Source organism: Spodoptera frugiperda, chromosome 17 (genome assembly GCF_023101765.2).
Source record: "Spodoptera frugiperda isolate SF20-4 chromosome 17, AGI-APGP_CSIRO_Sfru_2.0, whole genome shotgun sequence".
Classification (NCBI taxonomy): domain Eukaryota; kingdom Metazoa; phylum Arthropoda; class Insecta; order Lepidoptera; family Noctuidae; genus Spodoptera; species Spodoptera frugiperda.
Window position 1 is genome coordinate 7,416,148 of NC_064228.1, and position 19,261 is coordinate 7,435,408.

The following is a 19,261-nucleotide window of genomic DNA, read 5'->3' on the forward strand; positions in this document are numbered from 1 at the left end:
TCATGAATTATGATGTCGAGAGTTGTACTTTGGAAAAATGTTGTATTTGTTTGCTGATACAACAAATAAAAAAAAAAAAATTTTATTGCGGACTGTTTAGTGGGTTACTGGGGCTCCGATTCGAAGCAGAAGTGGTTTAGTCAGTAATAGTCTGACACTCTCTCGTCTCACTCAAGGCGGGACAAGTCATTAGATGACCCTCACTTCTCCACCTCAAAAAGGGGTTCCCATACAATACAAGAAAGTTTAAGTTTACATTTTAATGCCATTTATTGCTAGATTGAGAGCTACGGAACTCTTCGTACACTAGTCAGACTCGCTTTCAGCCGGTTTTTTCCCAACTGGCCTCACCCCCCAGTGAGTCGGGGGTCTCGGGGTCAAATCACACAGTTGCTTTCATTACTAGCATCATTAAATTTTTGCCCAAATTATTTTCGGCGATCTTTCTTTCTTGCTAGATTGATGAAATGATTAATGAAGATTTTCTTTTGTTTGTGATGGGAGTCTATTTATTTAGTGGGATTTGTGCTGTTTGGCAAATGAGGGGTTTCTTGTAAACTTTAATTATTGTGATCTTTTGTAGATGATTTTATTTTATTACATTTCTCATTAATGTTAAAAATGTGAAAGTTTGTTATTGTATTACGCCTAAGTAAAAATATTACACGTTTGATTTCAAAGATACTTTAAGTACGCTAAAGATTAGTATGGAGAGGTAGACAGACACCCATACTATTGCATTTTTGGTTAAAATACCTTTTTAAACATCAACGAAAAACAGCTGCATCTATTAGCCAAGTAACACTAACTTACAACTCAGCCATAAACTGAGCCAATAACAGCGTTTGTCAAACAATTTATGTCCAAACAATATTTCTACACGTACTGTATCTTACAAGGTATTATTTTGTTTTAATGTTAGGTGTGGACAGATATTGGTTTGAGAGTAATTTGATGTCTTTCTTAGAGTTAGTGTGTGGTGTAATGGATGTTAGTATTCAATGGTGTATTGTATACTGCTTTAGTTCAGGATTGTTGATTTTTAATTGACTTTTCACTACACACTATAGTTTTCTCCTGTGTCGCGGGTGCGTTTGCAAAAATACATTTTTACATACAGAACACCAAGACTGGGAACAACAATCTGTGGATTACATAAACAGTTATTCCGTGCCCGAAATCGAACTCAGACACGTATCAATAAATTCTTCACTTTGGTACTAGCATCGTCCAAGTCTAGACATAAGAAAACTATTGTAATTTTAAAGTAATTAAACCCTTATTTTCTACAAGTCTCGATTATTTCAAAGTCCTCCGGCAGCCACCTTCATAATTCGGGTGTAACAATCTGTGGATTACCCAAAACAAAGAGATTTTCCCTGCCTGAAATCGAATCCATGCCTTGTGCACGGCAGCCCAGTTGCAGTGCAGGCAACTTCAAAGTGAGATTTTTATGGTGTATAGTTTTGAACGTAAGAATTTTCAGTTGTTATTGTGAGGTAATAAAAAAAATACTAATTCAATGGCCATGTTGATTTAAAGATTTATACAATTGCTTAAGGAGGAATTTGTGCTAAGAGCACTGTAATATATATTTACTGTAATATATATGGGCACGTAATGTGCGTTTAAGGTTCCAATTGACTTTGACCTGATCGCTTTGGAACACGCCGCTGAAAGATTCTCTTTCAATAACTACAAAAAGAGAGTATAAATAACACATAAAATCTGCAAACATACGTTTTGAAACAGCTGTTATAATAACTTATCTATCTTAAATCCCTTTACACAGCGATGTCTTGGATTCGACTATAAAAGTCATCTGCAATCACCATTAATTTGAAACAATCTCAAAGAAATTCTCTTTTTTTTTAATAACTTTTTCATGCCCTTGTCTTCTTTGGAAGCTGTAAAATCATGTTTATGTTTTTATTGGACCATTAAATGGTTTAAAAATAACGAATGCAAATGTTTCTTTTTTTGTTTGAGATGGTTTTTATGGGTTTGTGATTTTAATGAATATTTTGGAAGTTATGGTGATGGTATACCAAGACATACTCTTAGTGTATCATTGTTCCTGATGGCTATTTTAAAGATTTAATTGAAATTGTACCGATAATATTAAAATTCGTGGTGATATCATCGCGTTTATTGTTTACTATTAATGACCACTTCAGCATTTGTAGGGTTATTTCTTTAACAAGAATATCTCAATTATAACAAACAGTGTTAATAAATTAAATGTGACTCCTCTAGTGTTGTGGGTGTCCACAGACGGCACTGATCGCTTGCCATCAGGTGACCGTACCTTACCATCTGCTCGTTTGCCCCCTATCCAAAAAATAATAATAAGTATTGCCTTGCAAAAAATATATCTGGTGCCCTACTTTTGTAAACTTATTCTTAAGATTGGTTATCAAATCTACATCTACACTAATATTATAAAGAGGAAAACTTTGTTTGTTTGTTTGTTTGGTTGTAACGAATAGGCTCAAAAACTACTGGACCGATTTTAAAAATTCTTTCACCATTCGAAAGCTACATTATCCACGAGTAACATAGGCTATATTTTAATTTGGAAAAAAATAGGGTTCCGTGAGATATTTGGATTTTTCGGACACAAACTGAACAAAATCAACCAAAGAAGTTACTTATTTTGCGTACGCTGCCTAAACTACAAAAGATAGAACCATAAAATGTTATAATTAATTGTAGATCTTATAATCTACACTAATATTATAAAGAGGAAAACTTTGTTTGTTTGTTTGTTTGGTTGTAACGAATAGGCTCAAAAACTACTGGACCGATTTTAAAAATTCTTTCACCATTCGAAAGCTACATTATCCACGAGTAACATAGGCTATATTTTAATTTGGAAAAAAATAGGGTTCCGTGAGATATTTGGATTTTTCGGACACAAACTGAACAAAATCAACCAAAGAAGTTACTTATTTTGCGTACGCTGCCTAAACTACAAAAGATAGAACCATAAAATGTTATAATTAATTGTAGATCTTATAAATATCTACAAAAAAGTCCGTGACACACTATACCTATCTATGTCGAGTGAGGCACAACAACCACATTTTTATTTAAAAATCTTGAATTTTTTTTGGACTACATTTAAACGCGTTTATTTTACTCATGCTATTAATCCTTATCAAAATAAATTATTTCATCAATAAGTACAGTTTATGTTGATAATATTTGGTCTTTGAATTATTAAAATTGGACGTTTGGTTTTGAAGTTGTGGTCAAATTAAAATATTACGATTTCTGCCGCACGGCCCGTTGCGAAGTGGACGTCGCCAAGGCCAGGGGTGCGTGTGTGGGAGAGGGGTGTTTAGATCTATGAGTAAGGTACCCGCGCGGCTCATTAATGCGAAAGTAACTCTGTCTGTCTGTCTATTACGCTTACGTCGTTACGCCTAAACCAGTAAACCGAACATTTTAATGAAATTTGGTACAGAGATAGAATAGACCCTGGAGAACAACATAGACTTTGTTACAACTTTTTATTGCAAAAAAATAGGAGAGTGGGTAAAAATAGGGGATGAATGGTCTTATGGAAATTCGTCATTTTTAAAGCTGTAACAGTGAAACTTTGTATTTAGACACTTAATGGGTAACGAAAGAACATAAGCTACTATTTATTGCAAAAAAATAGGGGAGAGTGGGTAAAACTAGGGGATGAATGGTCATATGGAAATTCGCCATTTTTAAAGCTGTAACAAAGGGGAGAGTGGGTAAAAATAGGGGATGAATGATCATATGGAAATTCGTCATTTTTAAAGTTGTAACAGTGAAACTTTGTATTTAGACACTTAATGGGGAACGAAAGAACATAGGCTACTTTTTATTGCAAAATATAGAGGAGAGTGGGTAAAAATAGGGGATGAATGATCATATGGAAATTCGTCATTTTTAAAGTTGTAACAGTGAAACTTTGTATTTAGAGACTTAATGGGGAACGAAAGAACATAGGCTACTTTTTATTTTATAGCGAATAAAAAGGGTAGAAGGCGTTTTAATTTTGACCACCAACCACGCGTACGAAGTCGCGGGCAAAAGCTATAAATAGATAAAGTGATTCAAAAGGAAGGTTTATATGTATAATAGGTACATGCATAATTTATTACCATGGCACCCATGCGAAGCTGGGGCGGGTCGCTAGTGTAATATAACTGAACAATGAACAGTACTTTAAACTGCGGTAACTGTACTAGCGATTATTTATTAACTAAAACTAATTTTAGTTATATGTTCAATCGATAAGTTAATTAGAAATATGAAAACTGCCGTGAAATCAATTATCTAGCCAATTATTTTAATTAATTTCAGTGTGAAATTACTGTTTCGTTTGTTTATTGAAATCCTATAGCCGTTGTGTTTTAGTAAAATATATTTGTCACTCTTGCTACGGGTATCTAAAAATTGATCGATTAAGGGACTACATATTTGACAGCGACTCCCTGTAGCATAGCCCAGCTCTTTCAGGAGTTGCAGACGACCTAGCGGGTTACTGCGGCTCGAAGCAGGAGTAGGAACGGGGTGGTTTTTAGTCAGTAAGACTCTGAAACTCCCTCCCGCCTCACCCAATTTGGGAGAAGTCATTAGACGATTTCCCCCACCCTCAAAAAGACTGGAAAAGCCCTCTTATGTAGACGTTGAATGTTCCATTAGCCCAGTATTTACAAGTGGGTCTGTCGAACACTAGACTTAGGGTTCCCACTAAGTAAGTACTTAAATTCTGTTGCGTCAATGTTTACACACACACTGTACTGTACAAAAACTGCCTCGTTTGTCTAATGGTTGCGATTCCGACTGCCGAACAAGGGGTCTTGGGTTCGATATCCGGGACGAGCCAAGTATTGCTAAGCTTTTTTCGGATTTTCTAAATTTTCTCAGTAGTAGCCCGGAGTCTAGAATTATGCCCAGTATAAAGCAATAGGCTCACCCCCGTATTACATGCGACTTATAACACAAATGGTGAAAAATGGATGTACAATGTATACCTCTGCCTACTCCTTCGGGGATAAAAGGCGTGACCTTGTTATGTACTGTTCAAAAGTTACTTAAAAAAACTACATTATGACAAAGTTTAGTATGATTTCACAGCAAAACCCAAACCAAAGGGTTGCACAAAACAACTACAATAACCTAAACTCTAAAATTCCATTACCACCGAATTCACCAGCCCTACGTCACATTACATTAAGCCGTCGACACACGATACCCAACACAGCCTATTGTTCTCACCACAGATTATGTTAGGCGTCATTATTAGATATTTCAACCCGTCTGTAACCAGCCTTGTCTTGTATAGACGTTTTACACAATCGCTGCTTGATCCATGCGGATATTTTGGGTGGTTTCGTATTTATGTCGTGTTTTTGTGTAAACATGACTTACAATGTACTATGTTTTGATTATATAGTTTTATTAGTATTCTGCTATTGTATTTGCTAGCCCTGAGTTGTATAGTGTTTTTTTATGATCTCCCTTAAAACACATGACTCAAATGTATAGTCCATAATGAATTCCCATACTATAATTTTATTGTAACTTTCGTGAGACATACTTTATCAGGTGCGATGGGCGCAAAACGAGTCGCAGTTCAATTTTAGGGTAGAAATTAAAGTTTTTTTCGCAATTCAAAATGTATATCTTACAAGAAATAGAAAAGCAATCAAGGATATTTTCACTAAAAGCTCTTACAAATTGTAAAAAAAGATCTAATCAATATTTATCTATCTTTAACAAAATTACAGCTCACTCCACATTAAAAGAATTTAATAAAATGGAACTAAAAATAAGTCTTAACCAAATAGATCCAATGGAAGGGTCAAGGGTACAATAAGGAGGCGAGGGTTGGGGTCAAGTCGACGCGAGTTTGTACTGCCAACCCCCTCGACGATACATACAAAATACTAAATGAACTAGTGTAGTGGGACCATGGGGTAGCTTTTTGTAGATCGGACAAGATTTTTTTTAAATAAAAATAATAATAAATCATCAGCAAGGTATGGCCTTTGCCTTGCAGTGGGACGATCATGGGTGAAATCTAATCTAAATCTTATGTAATGAAAGATTTAATAAGTGAGCGAGAAATATTTATAAATATCAAGATATTGTTTCTTTTACGGCTTCAAATATGAAATTTTAAACTGGACGGCAGCAGTTGACTGCTGCCACTGCATTCGTAGAAGCCTAGTCTCTACGTAGAAGGGGTAAAAAAAGCACACAATTCTGAAAAAGTAAATCCGTTTTATATTTCCCATGTAAATTAACAGCTTTTCCTAATAATACACATATTCCTGTAAAACATTAAATTACAGAAGATTTCTTTGAAGTGACAAGAAGGATTTTTGTGAAACATATATTTTACAATACAGATATCTATAAATTTTAAATTGCAATACGTCAATAAAACGAACTATACTTCGTTGAAACATTGTTACATATACCATACTGTAGTGTAACACAAGTTCCTCAAAATAATATGAAGTATGAATAAAATTTACGTAAAAGTTTATGACTGTTATAACACATTGCATGTTATATCCTCGTATATGTTTACTGCCCCGGTTTTTGTTGTACAACTCCTCATATTTCCCTTGAGATGCAATCAAATCTTGTATGACTCAGTTTTCATGTTCTTCATTCTAGTTACATAGTACTTCCTCAGAATCTTTTGAAATATTAAAACTCAAAACCACAGCCAAGTGTATTCACTCGCTCGACACAAAAAGTAAACATAACAAACGTCAACGGCTAAATGAAACAAGAAAATGCTCGAATATTAACCCACTTTAAAATTACGAAAAAATACAAAAAGGAAAGCGTAGTATACCCGGGATTTACCTCTACCCAGGTGCGTCAACCGGACATAATATGGAATGTCCGGATACAAAAGAATATCCCGCAGTGTTCGCAAATCCCCCGGAAAATTTTAAGACGCCTTTAAAAATAACATTGTCCGGTTTTGTACGTGTGTTCTGGTGACCCTACTCGCCGGTCGAGACCTTGTAATCCGTCTTGAGTCTAACATTTTTATGTTATTATGGACACACTAACTCGATTTCACATAGTGCTGTTCAGTCCGATTTTTTTTTTTTCGGATATTTCTGAATACCGATGTTAGTTTTTGTTGACAATGGATCGACATTTTTGGGTGAATGGATATAGGGGTGGACGGATATTAGTGTTGTGCTGGTGGAGTTTTGTGAACGAGGTCACGTGGGGTGATGGTTTAAATAGTGATGTGGAGTTTGTGTAAAATCGATTTGTGGCTTATTTATGATGTAAGTTTTTAAATTGACATGGTCACTAACACTCATAGACATAAATAAACATGGTAGATATCCCGTCTTAAGTTCTAATGTTATTTATTATGTTTTAAGATACATGCTTGCTTGTAAGTGACCTGTGTATCATGTTTTCTGTCAGTCTACCTTTGGGTGATGAAAAATTAGACATAAATAATGGAAACATTAAAAATAACTTTTAGTTTGTATGTTAATGTGCAATATATTTCGTTGGCGGTAGTTCCGAACCGATTCAAACATTCAAGAAAAGAGCGTATTCCTTTTTAAAAGGCCGGCAACGCACCTGTGTCTCCTTTGTTGTTACGGGTGTCCATAGGCGGCGCTGATCGCTTACCATCAGGTGATCCGTCTGTTCGTTTGCCCCTCATTCCATAAAAAAGTTTTGTAATGAGCACAATTATGTCGTCTCAATAATCTCCAATAAACCACAAAATACGAACATTCAGCCATTAAAACATGTGATCAAGAAACAGTAAAATACCACTCAGCTTGTAGTTGGCAATCGTCACGACGACTTACACCAATTACGAATAATTTACCAACCGTTTTGCATCGCTTGCAATCTGCACCGAGTTTGTATATTTACAGACTAATTTGTGGAGAGAAATATCCTTGATTGTTCAGATGACATGTTTAGTGGTTGATTTGGTGTTTTGAGGTTGATGGTGCAAAGTAGGTGGGTGGCAATCCACCTGTGACTCCTCTAGTATTGCGGGTGTCCAAGGGCAGCACAGTTCGCTTACTTTAAAAAAAAGTTTAAAACGCCCGCTCCTCATTGATGAGGGTGCGGGTTCGAAACTTACCAATGGCAAGTTCCTATGTGATTTTTTCCTGGCCTTAACTGTAACTGGCCTTGAGCAAGCGTGGTGATTAATTTCAAACCTCCTCCATGCGAGAAGTTGGTTTGGTCAGCAGTGCTGTTGATATATGAATGTATATTTATTATTTTTAAAATGTAAATGTTAACAACAATAAGCATTTATTTATTGTATTACGATTGGTAAAAAGAGAATGCTGAGTTTGTAACTGGTAAGGAACATAGAAAAATACCTATTATTCTGTCCTCAATTAACTAAAAACTAGGCTAGGAAGTAATAGTTTATTTAAAAGTGTACAAAAATCACTTCTAGTATCCTCCTTAACAAGAAAACGACCTAACTTTACAACCAATTATCGCAGTCTCCGAGCCAAATCGTGTGTTAATTGTCATTAATTTGTCAACGAACCAATTGCAGTGTCGTGTTAGAGAAATGACAGAAGTATTGCTCGAGTTCCGTGGTACATTGGCCGTGGTAACTATTAATATATAGGTAATATGTCTATACTCATATTATAAATGGGAAAGTTTGGATGGATGTTTGTTACTCAATCATGTTTCAACGGCTGAATGGAGCTGGATCGCTCTGAGGTAGATTGTTGTGTGGTTCAGTTTTATAGAGGTAGATTATAATGTGATAGGATTTTGTAAAGGTAGATCTTAGGGTGGGTACTTTTTATACGCAGATTGAAACACTCTTTGTAGATCATCATCCGGAACTGCGGACTACCTAGCGGGTTTAAGTCGGGCTCAAAATGCAGGAGTAGGAACGTGGTGGTTTTTAGTCAATAAGAGTCTCACACTCATTCTCTCGCGTCGCCCAGACCCGGCGGGAGAAGTCATAGATGATTCCCCCCCCCTTAAAAAGTGTGGGGCAATGTGTTTTTTTTTTATATGGAATTGTAACTATCCTCCCTTTTTTCACCAGAGGTGTAACAAGTCAGTATATATTTTCTTATGACCTTAGTTTAAGCAAAATCAAGCACTGTAAATAAATGTTGGTTTTTTATACCAAACCCCGGTCGACTCAGACGGGATTAAAAGATCATAATTATAGACGCTTTGGAAAATTTTGGATCTTTTTAAATCCCCTAAGATTAAGTGACGAAATTGGAATTCTGTTAAGTAGGTCAAGTGTGAGCTGAATTTGATTAATGTTGATTTTGTTTATGGTTACATTTCTTTTTAATTTTATATTTTTAAGTGGCTTTATAAAATCACCCTGTTGCGGCTTAGGATGTGGGAAAGTAATACAAAAGATTGGTTGATAAAAGGTTTTTTAATGAAAAATGAGGTTTTTTTTCTATAGGTACAGTATAAGGTGCTAAAGAAAACTAAAATAAAAAATAACTCATCTTTTATTGCTGATATAAATAACATATCATTTTCTAAAGGTATCAATAAACGCAATACAAAACCTATCCAAATACTTATCATCGTTATTTAAACATAAAAAAAAAAAAACATTCACAATACTAAAAAAAATATACAAAAATATAAAAAAATAAAACAACAAAAATTTCCCGCTATCAACCCTAAAACGACGAGTGTAAAACAAAATTGAAAAATTACTCGTGACTCGTTCAGTTTTGAACATTTTCGTCAGAAAGGTTGAGCGAGGTATAAGCGGGTTGAACTCATCCCTCCAATTAGTTTACATGTACTTTTCAACGTACGCGGATTTAATTATTTGCTTTTCGGTTTAAAACACGGCTAGAGAGTTAATTTTATTTTTCTAAAAGTATAATGTTGAAGTCAAAGCATTTTGTTTAATTATTTTTGGAACGTCACAATTGGAATTGCCGTCGGTCTGTTCGCTAGTAAAGCAAAAGGCTTTTTTAAGGGGGAAAATCATCTAATGACTTCTTCCGCCTTGGGCGAGGCGAGAGGCAGTGTCAGGCTCTTACTGACTAAAAACCACCTGCTTCCTACTTTCCGAGCCGGAGCCTTAGTAAATCCTAGCTTGGCAGTCCGCAGCTCCGGAGGTAGTCCGTAGCTCCGGAAAGCTATAGGCTATGCCACCGACCTGGTCTATTTAGAAGACCTGTGGTAGCCCCTTATAGATGCTAATGATAGTTACAGATTTGGTGTGGTAACAATCTCACATTCTCTTGTATTTGTCCACTTGGCGAGCTTGGCACATTTTGAGTTCCCTCTGTTATAAAAACAGGTCGTTTCAAAACATAGCTATCGTATAGAGAAGAACGAGTCAAAAACACCATAAATGGAAGGACTGCTATGTATGTGGTTTTTTGTACTTTTCTGTCCTCTCCCATCCTTTTGGGGTTAGTTTTTTTCAAGAAGTAGCCCCCGGTACTAATGAGAAATGATTACCTTCTGTCTCTGGGTATAAATGAAACCCTTTAATTACTCGTAGAAGGCAGAGGTACTTTTATGCCTCACTTTTACGAGATTTTGATGCAGTTTGTAATGAAAATTGGTACGGTATTGTTGTCTTTTTTATGGGATAGGGGAGCCTATGATCAGTGTCGCCCGGAACACCAGAGGAGTTTCAAGTGCGTTACCGGCCTTCTAGATGTTTGGGGGGAGGGCCGCCGGTAAACACACTCACAAGGCAAAATATAATGCGATTTTTGATTTTTATCGTCGGTTTTCTGAGAAGCTGGTATTACTTTGCCACAACCGATCAGTGGCCTTGATACGAGTTTGCTTATACGTTTACAGATAACGCGTTGAGTGCTGTGATTGGTTAGTTCATCGAGCCGGCCAATCACAGCACTGAACGCAATCTCGTTTCACCGAACGCGGTAAAGTTAACTGTTACTAAGGCCACTGTTATAGAAAATATATTTTGACAGATTCTTTAGATCGAACAATTACATCAAAATACATGAGGGTCGGCAAAGGCTATGGAACGCCAGTTGCTACGAATGACTTACTTTTAATTAAATAACAATCGTTAATTAAAAAGTAAAAAGAACCCATAAACGTACTGCACTGTAAACCCATCCGAATTTCAACCCTTTTATAATTAAAAACTCAAGCAACAATAAACTCAACCCGCCAACCCGCTTTCCTACGCCATTGTGAGCTAACGAGCCTCTGTGGGTACTTTTAAAGTAATTTTCTATACTTACCATACAATGTACACATCACACTATACACAACCAGTTTAAACTGACCTTCGAATGTTTAAAATAATCATACAAAGCGAGACCAAAATAAACTGGTCTTTATAACTCGATGTGCTGCCGAGTGTGGGTACTTGAAAATTTCATATTTGTCGCGACAAGTCTTTGTGTGACTTACGTCAAAGTGTTGTGGAAGATGTTTAAGGGGGAGGAGATTGTTTCGTGAGGGTTAAAATGGGGGTTGTAAATTTATTTTTGTTGTAAGTTGTGTTTAATCAGTTTTTAAAAGGTTTCAACGAGATGTGGAACTTGTATCCCGCTTTTGAAGTTTTGACTTCAAGATTTTGGTAGCAATTTTGCTGTTTTCGGTTGTTTTACTGCCGTAGTCAGAGACTTTTAATGATAACTTTAAACTGTTCCTTAGTAACGCCAATTTTGTGATTGAAAACAATGGGAGTTAAGTAACCATTAAATGAATGAGTACGACGGTTAATCATACTAAAAGTATGGCTTGCAAATCGGTTTGGAAGTCATTGAGGGAGGTAGTATTAGTGGATATTTTGTCGCCTATTTGTGAGATAACGGTGGTATAAGAACAGCTCAATCGACCGAATGGATAAGCAATCGGACATATCGCCACTCCCTAACACCACATTAGAGGCGTTTCAAGTGCATTGTCTACCTTTTAGGGGTCAGAAATAGGACATCCGATTATAAAACGTATTAGTGGGTGATACATTAAAAAAAATGAGGTTTTTAACCAGAAAACTTTCAACGACCAGTGTTGTCAATAATCGCCATAAAAAGTTATCCTTACTGAAACGTTACATACGTCACGAGGGTACAGAACTTAAAAATACTTCACACAATTTAACGCTATAATTAAATTACTTAAAACTCACCCCTCTCTCTCTCACACCTTCCTTATTTTAATCATTTTCCGTTCCCTTACGAAGTTCCTTAATACATACATACATATAACATTTTCTTTATACGTCTCCAACAATGCGTATAATTCGTCTTAATTAAGATTTATTTAGTCACACATTTGTGAGTCGCGTCGCAATTGTAATACAATTTGTTTATCTACAGTTTAAATTTTGTGTTAAGGAAAGGGTGTAAATCGTTCGTTCGCTCCTCTTTCTGGGGTAGATATCTACACTTCAGTAAACGATCGTTCCGGAGCTGCGGACTTCCTAGCGGGTTTACCGTGGGCTACGGTTTAAAGCAATAGGAACAGGGTGGAAAGGATCTGATACTCCCTTTTGCCTCAGTCAAGGCGGACGAAGTAATTAGGTGATTTTGCCCTCTTAAAAACAAGGAAACGATTGTCAGACATATGTAGTTTTATTGAATCCTTGTCGATTACAATAGTTGTAATGAGGCAATTCTTTGATTAACTTTTTTATCTTCTTCTTTCTCATCTTCTGTTTCCTTCTCTTTTCGTCCACCCTATTCCTTCTCCTGCTTTGAGCTGGAGCTCCGGCAACCTTTACGTTAATCTTTTGTCTTCCCTTAACCCATGTTGACGTTGGCGTAATATTTCTTCTTTCATTCCCCTTTATCAGACAGACGTCATCGCATTACTAAGTATTTTTTCTTTTCTATGATTCTTCTGCTTGTATAAGTTCCATAACATATGTGGCGACACTCTAACAAGTGACAGATGACAGAAGTCGCACATAGACTATCGACGAGCAAATCAACGGATGACGTCACAAATATCCTGCATCGCACATATGAAGTTTACATGCGAAATAACACGGATAGAAAATCCCAACGAACAACAGTTGGGCAGAAAGCCCGCCAGGCTGATCACCTCGCCGGGTCGGAGGATCCTCCTTTTCTTAGGGAACTTTACTCTCTGTTCCATAAACATATATTGTAGTATTTTATATATTGTTGGATATTTAGACTATTTTCATTACTTTTTGCGACTATACTATATCATTCTCTATGAAGTGAGCTTTACACAAAACAACTTCAACTTTATCATCACACACACAATAATTCGCAGCAAAGGCTACAAACATCTACATTTAAAAAAATAACCTAAAATTTTTTCAACCCCCAATTCATTATACGCAAATACAAAACCAGTTTACCAATGGTCTCTCTATATACGAACTTTGCGCACATTCGGAGGTCAGGTTATACTGGTTCTAGTATTGCTTGTTGATTGCGTAGCCCGTTTGTACGTGGGGGGTGAGATGTCATACGATCTCAACCCTTTCCCGTTAAATTAACGGCTCGTTTGTGATAATTTGTACCTACAACTGAATGTACTGAAAAAAATGACAACGGAGTTTTTTTTTTTATTTTTTTAGCCTCTTTATTATATTTTTTTTTCTGTCCCAAAACGACCTGTCAGAATTTCGTAATTAATGAGTGTGAGCTTTTGCGGGTTGGTTTCTCTGTAGGTACTGTATTGTTTATTTTTTTATTTTATTATTGTTAATGGAGTGATCGTATTTGTATTTGTGTGTGTGTGGAGCAATTGTTTCTGGTGTGTCTATTGTCATTGTCATTTTTTTATTAAGTGTTATTTGGTATGACAATTGTTTTGACATTATTGTATGTTTCCTGATAAGCGTTTTTTTTTTTTATAATAACTGTCGTGAGACATACTAAATTAACTAAAAATCACGATTTACTCTCGTAAATTAATGGACTCGAAACTAGTAGAGCTTTTCTACGTTAATTTACATGAGTAAACCGTGATCTTTAGTATATTTTGTCATTCATATTGGTTACGGATTCGTTTCTTTTTCGATGGTTTTTCACCTTTGCCCATCCCTTTCATTAAACGTAAATATTAAGTAGGTAATGCTATATTATGTACTTAAATTAATCTTCATTATCATAATCATTCATTAGTTCATTAATTATACAAATAAAGTTGATTAAGAGAGAGATAAAATTTGTTGTGTTTACAACAAATTTTACGAACATTATCAATAGCAATTATCTAAATAAATACGGCACGAGTCTGCATGTGACACAAAGCCATCATAAATACCGATACAAAATATTAACGCTTTTACACACATTCGAATAAAACTGGAACCGTATATTGTTCCGAGTTGTTAATCCCATCACTAGCCAAGCATTATCCCATTCCAACACAATAAAATTTAAACCTTATTCCAAATGGAACAAAACATAAAATTAACTGACTTCCAAATGCTAACAGACATTTAAAAATTAAACCTTATTGCATTTGAAATACAGTGGATTATTTAGCACAAAGTAACACATTACACATTCAAGCGAAAAGCTGTTTTCAATCAAAGAGCATAAAGTTGAAATTTCTCTAGCCTAATGACTGTATTGTAAGATTGGCGGGCGAACGCCATCGGAGCGGGAAATTCAAATAAGGAACTCGTTACGACGAAGTTTCGTGAGACTTCGGATAGTTTCGGACTAATTCGGACCAATTTCTGTGTTCTAGAAGGCGATTTGAATTCAAATTACCAATAAATGCTTTTCTATATTGCGAGTCGTTTGAATGAACGTAAACCATATTGTTATGGGTTTACAGTTTGCTTTCTATATTTATATAGGAATATAATAAAAGTATTTTTAATACAATATTTGTGTAGTTGACTTCTATTCTAAAGTCAAAAGTAGGTAATATTGCAATTTTCGATATACCTGTCTCGTTGGTCGAGTGGTCACAAGAGCGACTGTCTGGCAAGCGATCTTGGGTTCGATTCCCAGGTCGGATAAAGTATTACTTGGCTTTTTTCGGATTTTGGCGTGACGTTACGATTGTTACGGTCGATATATCAATCGCTTGAAATTTGAATCCGAGCCAGCTGTATGGCTTTAGGCTCACTCTCTATTACGCTCCTAAGATATAAGTGGCCGTTAAGTAAGTTTTACATAAAATATCTATGTGCATATATGCCTGGCACTCTTAAACAAAAACGCTTACAACTAATTGCGTGAAGTGAACTAAAACCATTTAATAAATAAAGAAACCCTACTCCAAAAATGTCCCCATTTCCACTCCAACACCTCTGCTTACCCCTTCACAAATACATCCGTATTATCTTTTCATTATACTCCTGTTACAAATCGCGATAGACTCCAATTCAACCATTCTATTCCAACAGCGGCGACCATTTAATGTTTCCCACTTTCAACCCCCATATAGGGGTACGGGGGACGGGGTAAAGGGGTGTCGAATTTAATATTCGGACCTTAAGTAGCTATCGTTTATCATAAATAACAAGTGATCCGTTTTAATACTGACTGAGACTGTTTCATAATATTTTGCTTGAAATAATCGCATGTTTTATTCATTACTTGTTATTCATACCTAGTTATTCATAGTTTTGCTATTCAGATTTTTGTCGTATGGCTACGGTAAAGTATAATACATTTTACATTTTGTCACTATTTTTAACCGTCATAAAAAAGGAGGTTCTCAGTTTGAACTGTATGTTTGTGTGCGATTATCTCGCGTTTGGCTGAACGGATTTTGATGCGGTTTCCTGCATAGTATTTTTCAGATTTAGGAGAAGGTATAATAGTGTTAGTGACCATGTTAATCGGAAAATTGAAGTATATTAGGAGAAGGTTTTGGGGATATTACTTGTCTTAAAGTAAATGGAGGCGGTAAAGAAAACTGACACCGGTTTCCTTTAAAAAAAGTTTTTGCCTATAGTTATCGTTAGAGAGTTAAAGGACTACCTTAACTGAGTCTGGACAGTAGCGTTCTCTACTAAAACCTGAACAATAAAAGAAATGTCAGTTACAAATGACCTCAAAGTCACATGCATTGAAAATCATTGGCAGAAGAAAAGATCAAAGTCAAGAGAACCCTTTACCAAAAAGAATCTAAAATTCAAATTCCCAAATAGATATACAGAGTGTATCAAAATCTCAACCCCTACCACTCGGAAAACAAAATGGCGGATCGGCGATATTAATTGCTACAAACAACTTTCTGTTACACAAAACAAACATAATAACACTGTATGAATATTCATCATTGCAAATCAACTAAGGGTTAAGTAGGGTTGAATCATGAACTTTAGCGTATAGATGACAAATTGTCAGATTTATTAGTATTAAATGAATTTATCGGATCATTTTCGAGTGTCAATGTTTATTTTCATAGTGTTAATTTGGTACCCTATCTAAATTTCTAATTAAGTTCAGTCTACACAAAGTACACGGTGTTATTTCACAAAATGGCGGATACTGGGAAGATTTATAACTAAGTCGTTACCCTTAAATGGTGACATTATTGTTGTATCTCCACTTAATATACCCCCCTTCCTTAAAATGTAGCAAATTAGGTGTTAAAGAAAGGGTCTGCCGAAATTTCGATGTTTTTTTCCTGATTGCAGATTTAATGCAATAGGGGTGACCATTTTAAGGAAAATCCGGAAAATGCTTTTAAGGTTGGTATCGAGTGCATTAAAGAACATCATTGGGTATTAATTTCATTAAAAAAAATGGGGTAAAATGTACTTTCCCTGAAAAATTTAAGGAAAACTTTGTTGTCTGTCAAAATTCATTAACTATGTAGTAAAAAAGGGGTGATTTTTGTCCAATTTAGTTTAGGAGTAAACCTTTTGAACCAAAGGGAACTTTTTTCACAGTCGTGTAGATATTTTTATTTTGAATGAGAGATAATTTCTGATTCCAAAACTCGCTACCACCTATTCCCAAGGGCTGGCACACAAGCAGAAACTGCCGATACGATCAGTAGGTAAAATAGGGCGCGATCTAATTTAGTTAAAGCCCTAATTTCACAGCTACCCGCACGGAATCCAAAGTGAATCCTCGTATTAAGTTTGAATCGAAAATAGATTACATAATAGTGTTTAAGCACGTGCCTGCGTTACTTGAATCTTAATGAAACATGTTTATCCTTGTGCAATAGTTTAGAATATGGCCTGGTTTCTTGAGAAGAGCTAAATAGATTATCCAAGTTACAAGCAAAAAAATGTCTTTAGCTGCCCACTGAAAAACTGTTGAAGGCAAATCATCCGCTAGTGTCGGTCAGTATTGAAAATGTGTTAGGGGCTGCTATACACGGACTGCTAAAAGCAGTCAGGATCAACTGCTTCAAGTTGCGACTGCATAGTAAACTATAGACTTCTACGTACGTAAATTCCACTGGACTTCCACTTCATACGACCTCAATGTTTTTTTTTATAAGTATTAGAGATGCATTTTCTATCATCTCGACAAAATAAATAAATAATCTCCACGCTTTGCCATCCATCCACTCATCTTGGTTGGAAGTTTAGGTCTCTGTCAAATTAAAAGTCCCTTATTCATCTCCTACGATAACTGCACAAAGAGTTATCTACTCTCGCGTCACTACACAGCAAAATACAGTACAACCACATCAAAACCCAAACCTACATCTGTTCTTACAAAGTGCCACCTTAGCATCACGTCACCCGTCGCAGTAAGCGCTGCCGATGATTTACACCCGTGTGACAGTCGGCCATTTAATTGCCGCGCATGTCCGCCGCGTGATCTATCGCCCGACGATAGTCTAACGTCCACGTATTTGTGAACTCATTACCAGTTGGAAATAGACGGAAATGTCTGTGTGTATGTCTGTGCGGATCTTGTGTTTGTAAGTTGGTGTTGGGATGTGATTGTTGCGTGGTTTCCGTGGAAGGAATTATTTTCGACTGTATTGAAATTATTGATCATCAATAAGAGAAAGACAGGTTTACGACAAAATATGTATTAATCAAGGCCTGAACGTTCATAGAACGATTTTGCAAGCAAAACACTTTCAATATTTCTTTAATACATGCATAACTACCCATGGGGGCAGAGACAATGGAACGCCAATTGCTACAAATCTTACATTATTTTTTGATTCGTCAACAGTTATCAGTCTTTTCATGCATGTTCATCAGTTAGGGGTACTTTTAATTTGGCCCTTCTTTGTTTTTTTTTTGTTTTTTTTTGTTTTTTTTAAAAAAACGTCGCCCCACACTAGGATTTTCTCCTGTGTCGTGGGTGCGTTTACAAACATACAAGTTCACATACACATGACACCCAGACCCGAAACAACAATTTGTGGATCACACAAAGAGTTGCTCCGTGCGGGAATCGAACCCGCTACCCGTTGCGCGGTAGCCAGTTGCCCAGCCACCGCACCAACCGTGCAGTCGATAATAATATAAAGCCAATCTGGTCCGTTTTTCTATGCTATGTGATAGTCATATCATTATTTTTTCAAGTATTATCCTTAACGCTACTGGATAGCCTTGAGCTGATCATGTTTAAATCATACTCTTTATAACATGGAACCAACAACAAAATCCACGAAAATTGCATGGGACGTTACAACAGCCGAATAGTGCGAACATAATGATAAATTACTCAAAAACGGCAACTCGAACAATCACTCACAATCGGCGCTTACCACAATAACCATTTCTCAGTTCCTAAACCTTGGAAGATCACAGAACAAACTTGACGAATGGGTTATAAAACCAACTGAGAGAAACTGGTCATTTATTGCGCATAAACCATGGATTTACACCGTATGTTTGTCTGATTTATGCTCATAAACTTACCACTCTGTGTGCCATTTCTTTACAAGTCTGCCAAAAAAAGAAAATTATTTTGTTTCGTAAAGTAAGTAAGTAGGTGCTCGTATGTGGGTGGCGTAAGCTTCATACAAAATATATCAAAATTCTGTCTCCAATACGCAGATCTTCAAATGAATAGACAAGTTTTTGAGACTTTTAAGTGTGGAAGAGCCATGCTTCGGCACGAATGGGCCGGCTCGACCGGAGTGATACCACGGCCTCACAGAAAACCGACGTGAAACAACACTTGCGTTGTGTTTCGTTGTGTAAGTAAGGTTACCGGAGTCCCAATTCCCCCCTTCCCAATTTGATCAATCCCCGATTCCCGAACAACAACCCTTAAATTCCTTACCCCCAAAAAGCCGGCAACGCACTTGTAACGCCTCTGGTGTTTCAAGTGTCCATGGGCGGCGGCGATTGCTTACCATCATGTGATACGTCTGC

The 19,261-nt window shown here is 36.3% G+C and overlaps 1 protein-coding gene across 4 annotated transcripts in view; it reads left to right on the top strand.

The window, feature by feature from the left end:
• LOC118276558 (heterogeneous nuclear ribonucleoprotein L) overlaps window positions 1-19,261 on the top strand; it is a 439,770-nt gene that overhangs the window by 148,789 nt on the left and 271,720 nt on the right. The window lies entirely within an intron of this gene.